This window comes from Saccostrea cucullata, unplaced genomic scaffold (assembly GCF_032062105.1).
Source record: "Saccostrea cucullata isolate Sc308-1 unplaced genomic scaffold, CSIRO_AGI_Scuc_v1 ctg1612, whole genome shotgun sequence".
Lineage (NCBI taxonomy): Eukaryota > Metazoa > Mollusca > Bivalvia > Ostreida > Ostreidae > Saccostrea > Saccostrea cuccullata.
In genome coordinates this window covers 29,965-38,460 of record NW_026921433.1, presented here as the reverse complement: position 1 = coordinate 38,460, position 8,496 = coordinate 29,965, and the positions used below count along the sequence as shown (strand labels likewise).

Here is an 8,496-nt window from a genome sequence, read left to right as displayed (position 1 = left end):
TACATTCGACGACACACATATCTCATTTTAAAATCAGAACAAAAATCTGAGTCAAGGCACTTCTTTCGGTACTAACGAGCATTTAATGTGACTTTTTAGCACTGTGATTTCGTCGAACATATAAATTAAAGTCTGTCCTTTAATTTTTTTTATCAATTAAGATGAAACCCTGTTCAGGCTTCGGTTTGGTAAAGCAACATGAATAAAGGATATGGATATAACGAACAGTATTCAATCTCAATGTCCATAAAACAGTTCAAAAGAAGAACAGAGCAAACATGGGCCTCCCAAACATCAGAGGTGGGATCAGGTGCCATGGAGGAGAAAGCAACCTCTGCCGACCGGTCACACCTGCCGTGTGCTCCTTGACATGATCAGGAAATAACGGAGAAATCCGTCGTCAATTCAGTCTATAATTAATGGACTAACAATTAGTTTTAAAAACGTCAGTCAGCATTCGACTCAATGATAAATTGTATTTGCTGACAAGGTCATTGTATTGACCACAGAACTTACGAAATAAAGACTTAAACCGAGATAGCTAATGCATATGAATTATTGGAACAACACCGTCACATTAATTTGGTTTAAATTGAATTTAGTTTTATCATAGTAGGAGAATTCAAATTTATTTTCAGAATTTAAACAATACAAAGAATTTTTTAATTAGAGGTGAAGACAACAATCTGCTCAAAATCTGAGGAGCGAATCTTTTTTCACAGGGGAGTGGAGGAAAACAAGCAAAGCTCTTTTGATTGTTCCACTACATAAGAATACTTCTACATATTATATAGTAGTATTATTCTTATTTGTTACAGATCCAAGCATCATGGGCAAAGTTAAGAAATTTTGCAATTATAAAATTGATATTGACCGAAACGCTGTCAATGTAAGATGGTCAAGGACAAATAGTGAATCATGGAAAGAAATCATTGACCTTATTTGTACATCAAACGAAGAGGGTGATGAGACATATTATCGAGAACATCTGCCAGACCTTGGAAATGGTGAGATATCTTTTTCATGGTCAAACTATTCATTCATTATTAAATTATTAAATAAAAATGTTGTGACCTCTAACTATTACATTTCAGTATGATATAAATTAAAACAATGGTATTAAAATGAAATAATTTTTTTTATCGAAAAACAAAATAGACACTCGTGGATATATTAAAGTAAAAGAAGGAACTTCTGAGGTGAGAATAACTTTCATTTGTTATGCTCAAATTCATATATATATTATGTTTTCCAACAAACGGATAACGCAATTTTGTATCTGTAATCGGTTAGAATTTTCACTTTTCCTTTTCAGGTAATTGAAGAATAAAAAAATCGAAAATAATTTAAATGATTATAGATACAAGTAACAATATTTTTGCAAAATGCCTAATCTTTTAACAGGCTTTGATTAGTCTGTGGTTTAACAAAGAACAGAGTTGTCATAGAAATCAAGAAAGGCCAAGACTTTATGTAATTTTTGCCGACAATCCAAACAACAAGGACAATTCTTGTTTGAGAAAACATCTAAGAGAAATTAAAAAGTTTGCAAGTAAGAGCTACATAAACGATTAAATTTTCTAATTTTTAAACACAGTAAATATAGAAATAACAAACAGTTCTGATCATTAAAAATTTAGGAAATACTTTAGGACATTGTTTTATCATTATCAATCAGCTCGATCAAATGTGCAGATAAATCGGACACATATATACACACACACCCTCTCCCTCTCTCAAACGCACAGCTTTTCACAACCACACACCTCTTTCACATCCACACTTACACTATCACACACATCTGTATTCCACGCAAATACTTGACTGTAACGTTGTGTTTCGTGCTCTTATATGAAAGTAATCTTTCTTTTTGTAGGGAAAAGCAAGGCTCCATGTGTTTCCGTGAGTCAAAAGCTTCTTTTCATCGAGGACAATGTATTCATCCATCACAGAACGGACGCCTCTGTCATAAAGGTTACTTACGAAATAAAGTTCGCGTTTTCCTGAATTTAATGTTGCAGGATAACCTCCAAGGTCGAGAAATGTTTTTTGAAAGACTGCCTTGGCTTTTATATTTCAAACAACATTTCTAGACCGAAGAGGTTATTCTGCATCATTCACGACAACAAGGGCATTTAAGAACTTTTAAATACGACTAATCGTTTCTTCTAAAGAGAAACCATTTGGTTCACCATGTCTCGATTACACCCGTCTATTTAACACCAGGGTAAATTTGTTTGTTTACCACGTATTGAAGGCAGACGATTTTAACTTTTACTGCATTGAAATAGCTTTTTATTACTTATGAATTTGATTGTACCACAATACAAGGGTTGTCCCAGATAAAAGCGAAATATTCAATATTTGTTGTTTCACCAATGCTTCAAAGTTAAAAATTGGTATACTTTATAACCAACATTTGGTAAATAATTCACAGAAATTTCAATAAAATATCTCTATAAGTAGCATTTTATCTATGATCAACGTATCATTCAAAATTGCTGTCGGCGCAACAACGACGACATTAAAACGTCACTAGTGGAGTTTTTCAACTTATTTAGGAAACGTGCATCTTTAAAAAAATGTTTGAGCGTAAATTCGTTACTCCATTTTCTTTTAGTTATCGAGTCATCCATTTCACAAATGCTACAGTTGAAAAATAAATCAAGGAAGTAATTCTTTTATTAGACTATTTTCAAGTCACAAACCCCGATACTATAGCATGAAGTTGACGGCGATGTCCACTTATTACGTCCAGCTCTAGATCTTTTAGTTGTCATATTTGTAGGTCTACTAAACGTTTCTTCCATAATATAACGAGTCCATCATCATATTCTTACTATGAATAAACATGTTTCCAATATATCTATTTATCTGGTTCTCAGCTCTTTTCCCCTGTGAACATTGAACCGGGGGTCATACTCCGCTCCACATAACACTGAGTGACATATTGTTGCGCCGCATTGTTGCCGAAGGTCGCCGTTTTTTACACCATATTAATAGTGGTTGTGCATATAACGTCATATTTTTTCTTATTTATAAGGGCAGAATATTTATTTTTTCGACACAAAAACTCTAGATCATACAGTTTTTTGGAACCAATATTAATCACATTTTAATTACGAACAGTCAGATAATGACAAAACCATCGCTGTCAATGCAAATTTTAAAATTCAAGAAATTACCGTGAGCCGACCAACAATATTTAACACACTTTAAATGTTGTTCCTAAATGCATATTACATGTGTATGTCACAAACTCATATTATTAAGCAAAAATGACGAAAATACCATTTCCCAAAAGTGTGCCAAAAGTGAAAATTTTTGGTGCGTTAGTTTATAAAATATTTAAAAAGTTCGCAATTTTTTTGGACAACCCTCGTATAATAATTTGTATGAATGTACAATAGCAAATCAGTTTTCTATTTTTTGTTTTACTTTATTACTGAAGTTAAAAATGGTGTTAGGAGGCCCGTGGAACAGCTACGCTTTATAAATTAGCTATAATAACCTGCATTCATCAGTTACTTTTTGCAATTTACACAACGTATCGAGTCTGAAAGACGACACATCGATGAGTCTAAATAATGTTTCTTTTTAGAGTCAAAATTTATTTCTACCCTGTACAGGTTTGATACGTGTTTCTGATCTGATAATGTTATGATGACGTTCGTGATTTATTGGAGAATAATGTCCGTGGCATTTCTTTTATCTCGACAATTATCGTGGTTGAATTCTCATTAAACTCAAAACACTGGAATTTGAATATATTTACGAAGTTATTTGTAATGTGTATTTGTCTCAAATTTTCGATTCTTCAAATGCATGTACCATTTTTTTTTATGCAACGTTATGCGCGTGGTATTCTCACCCTATTATTCAACAATTTGCAATAAATTTACTACTTTCAGCTGTTGTTATCGATGGGATTTTCGACAATTCATAGAGGGGAAGCCAATGAAGATGAAGAAGAGATCCATTACTTCCAAAGAATGACTGAATGTAAGTGACATTGAATATGAGAGCTTCATTTATTTACACATGGTTAATAAGGGAGAAAGGTTCTGACTATTCATCATTTTTATTGTATGGGGTATTATGAAGTTTTTTTTTTGGTAAATTGTCATCAATTAAGGATTTTATTGCAAATCATGGGATACAATTGACATGCATCAAACGTTTGGTCACATTCTTTAGGTTACTTGCGAGATTATTGATTGACTTTATGTTCTCTAACGTTCCAAGTAATAGTTAAACACCAGATACAGGACCTCTGTCTTATCCGAAAGACCTTTGACTTTCCCTTTCACTACCCTACCACTAGGCTTCCGTGATCAGTAAAACGGGATACCGAAAACTATAAAGGATAGATAAACGCTATAATTCTCTACAGTTGCGTTACTTTGTCATCCCATTTGTAAATATTTGATGTAACTTATCTTCCTTTCTGCTAATTGCCAAGCCAAAACGAAGCAAATTTTTTAATGTAAAATTTGTTCACAATATTTTGAGTTATTTGTAAAATTACGAAATTTAATAAAAATAATTATTATACTTTTTGCTGAGATTTAAGATTGATGATAAATATATTTCACATTTATTTTTTTTTTTGATACGGTTTCTTCCATTAAGCTGCATTATGCACTAAATTAGCAATCAAAGGTTATGTTCAAAAGGTATATCAATAATCTGTTTCAAGTCGTTATTCATTTGCATTATTTAACATGCAATATATCATTCAGTTTGAATGGACTATGATGATAAGCAAGATTCCATTTTGATGCAGATTACTGCGAGGATTTGTTCCTACCAGTTATAGTATCAACTGAGAATGGAAAGGCATGTAAAGAGGTCCTTCAATATGCATCTGATAAGAAAATACCAATAGTATATTTTAAGGTAATTGTGTGTTTTAATAATTACATAAAAATGCAAATATGTTTATTTGAGTCCAGCTAAATCACATCTACTATGAAATTACATATTTTTGAAGAGTCAAATTTTCTTGGTTTGAGGAAAATATATTGGTTCATTGGAATTTGATTTAGTAGTAATGAATGTGAAAAATTGCATTTCGTAGTGAATATAAAATGGTCTCATCATACCTTAAAAACCCACGAAAATTAGTAATTTCAAGTATATAACATTTGACAAATTTTCACTAAGAGTTTATTGTAAAAATTAAAAATTATAGTGGTAAATTTTGTTTTTATATATCTTGTAGCTTCTTGAAATTGTTACTGATTAAAATATATTTCTAATGTAACAGTTTAATTTTAATGTAATTGGAGTAAAGTTGAAAAATATGTAATTTTTCTTATCTATTAAGTAATGCTCCCGATGTTAGGAAGCACTAGCACTTTTCAGGTCTAAGAATATTTTTTATATCTGTTTATTCAAGTGATAAAGATCTTGAAGTGTATGAGGGCTGTTCAATAAATAATGCGCTGAAATGTATGACATACAAAAATGAAAACATATGACATTAAAGGTACTTGGACACAGATTTGAAGTATTCAATTTCTCTTTAATATTACGACTTAATATTTTAATAGCATTTCACACAAAAATTAATTAAAAATCCTATTTCATAAAAAAGATATTAAAATTTCAATTTTTTGGCGCGTTTAATTGACACATCCTTGCACTTTCACAAATTAATTCTATTCTTAATCCTTAAGAAAAGAGGCAATCTCGCTTTGTATAAATGAAAAATATTAATACTTTAATCCAGAAAATTCAGAGTAGACATGTTCGAAAGCAAAACAAACACATAATATATTGCCAGTCTGTGCAGTTGTGGTAAGCCGACTGTGACGATTGAACGCACCCGGTGAATTGTAAATATAAACAATAACAGAACTCGTGTCCTGTTTACAAAAACTGTGTTCATAACACAAGTGTGCTCGATTTGCTAAACTCTGTACGCAGCTCTTAGTTCAGAATTCCGATACTTGTGAAGGAGTTTTACTTTCTAACATTTCTACTCTGAACAAAAAAAATTTTCTGGATAAAAGTTTTAATATTTCTGATTAATACACTCAAAATTGAAACTTTTCCTAAGGATTAAGAATAGGGTTAAAATTTGTGAAAGTGCAAGGATGTCAATCAAACCCGCCAAAAAATTTGAAATTTCAATAACTTTTAAATGGAATGAAATTTTTAAATTAATTTTTGTTTGTAATGTTATTAAAATATTATAATGCGTAATATTATAGAGAAAATATTGACTTCAAATATGTGTCCAAGTACCTTTAAGCTTGACTTTCTATCACGAATGAATCTTTAATAAATTGATTACAGTTTATATGACCACTTTTCACCATATAGTGTCATTGTTAGAAGATTGAAAACAAGGGTTATTCGAGACACTGCATTATAAATGAATAGTAATAATACAGTAAAGTAGAGTGGAATAAAACGCTGCAAGAAAGCTGCTGTTAAACTCGTTAGGAATCCCAAAGAAATATATACTGAAATATGTAAAATTTAAAGCAACCAATGTTGTTATATTGACACATGAGCAGATGGATTTCGTTCAACGAAATTGATATAATGTGCATCAGAAAATGGATACCGTCCTTGGCGACAAAGACTTACATAAACCAATGTACTGCTTGCCAGAATTTAACAAATATCACTGATGATTTTTGACTGCTTATACGACACATAACAAAATTGAAAGGCATCATTTTGGGGTAGTTTTAACTGTTTTTAAGAAACATTTAAGAGTAAAAAATGAAGCTTAGTACTTATTGGTCACCTTATATTTTGAAAAAATGAGTGAAAACGACAGCGTGTAAAAATATCTAACCAATTATTTTAAAAAATCAAAAATTGTAGTTATCCACGTTAGTCTGAAATTCAAACAGATATGAAACATGAATCCAGCTGCTTTAAACTCTCACACAAATTTACAATAAGATAGACGTGACAAAAACAGCCAAGGTCTGAGAAGAGCAAAGAATTTCAAGACCACAAGAACAGTTTTGTATGCAATTTCCTTAAATATTACTGGTCTTGTTTTTCAAATTCTTATTCGGGGAGGCAGTTTAATTTCTGGAGGAGTCTAAAAAGCAAAATTTTTGCAACCAAAAAATCGATATGTTTATGAGAGGAAGGAACCAGAATCAGGAATCCACTTCATTAAATTTATTCATGACAGCGTCCAAACCCACACGCAATGAGTCGCCCGCGTGACGCAGTGGTAAGAGCATCTGCTCTAGAGTACCGAATTATGAATTCTGTCTCTGTCTACGGGTATAAAAAAAAAGGTAAATGGCAAACGTATATTTTTGTACGTGGTTTGAACTCGCAGACTCTTAAGCATGAGTAATAAAGCAAAGTGATCAAAATTATTCGGGTATATAGAATTCTGAAGAAAATTTTTAAGAAAACCCGTTAATTTTAATCTAGCATTCTGCATCTTTATATGAAGATTAAAATAAGATGTACAGTAACGCTCTCCCCATCATTGCGGCTCAAGTATGCAGACTTGACGTCATTTTCAACTATGACGTCATACATTTGTAGCTCAGAGAAGTGCATGCACAGAGTACACTGCAATATTCTCTGGGAAGCCTTATCGTACCTGCGATGTGCATCCAGCAAAAAATAATGATAATTTCTGTTAAAGATAATAGCTTAAGTTACGAGTTTTGTTAGTGTTTGATCACATATCACCAGGTGATACATTTCTGGTGTTTTGAGTGTAGTATTGTATGAAATGACTTTTTACTCTATTTTACAAATCTTATCTGATTTATACGTTGTACACTATGTGTAAAGGTACCATTATGACAAAGCTATTTTAATCAATTTTAAAATCGAATTATATATTCTTTAGAAGGATGGACATGAAGCATTTGTCTCAACCCCCGAAGAAGAGTTTCGTTGGTCATTCAAAGCGACTGAGCATCAGTTTGATTTACGAACGCCTTGGCAAAGGCAAAAAGTTGAAAGACGTGAAATCAACACGGATACAAATGATGTGGAAAGAAATAATGAGCTTTTCTTTGTTGACGCTGTTAAGCTGAAAAAAAACTACCCCTTTGATGCGTTGATTTGTTATCTACTGATTGGAGGTATCTGGAATGTATTTTTAACACGGAATGAATGTTTTGTATGGTATAAATTGATTTTGCTAAATGCAATTCTCTTTACTAAATACACAAGGACTTAAAATTTAAAAAAGCGTTTCAATTTCATTAACTTCAATAAGGGTTCTCTTTCCTTCGGATGAGACCGTATAAACCGTGGCCCCGTGTCACAGCAGGTGTAGCATGATAAAGATCCCCCCTGCTCAAAGGCCCTGAGTGCCGAGCATAGGCCTAAATTTGCAGTCCTTCACCGGCAATGGTGACGTCTCCATATCAGTGAAATATTCTGGAGAGGGACGTTAAACAGTATCTAATCAATCAATCAATCCATATACAGACTATTATTTAAATTTTATTTCTGTCTGATAAAAACAAGCGTAATTTCACTCAAAACGCT

The 8,496-nt window shown here is 32.1% G+C and overlaps 1 long non-coding RNA gene across 1 annotated transcript; it reads left to right on the top strand.

Moving 5' to 3' along the window:
- The first annotated feature begins 895 nt into the window (after window positions 1-895).
- Window positions 896-1,487, top strand: LOC134259943 (uncharacterized). The gene is made up of 3 exons (XR_009990433.1): window positions 896-1,007; window positions 1,159-1,199; window positions 1,405-1,487. It is a non-coding gene; the product is annotated as an uncharacterized LOC134259943 (long non-coding RNA).
- The last annotated feature ends 7,009 nt before the right edge of the window (window positions 1,488-8,496 follow it).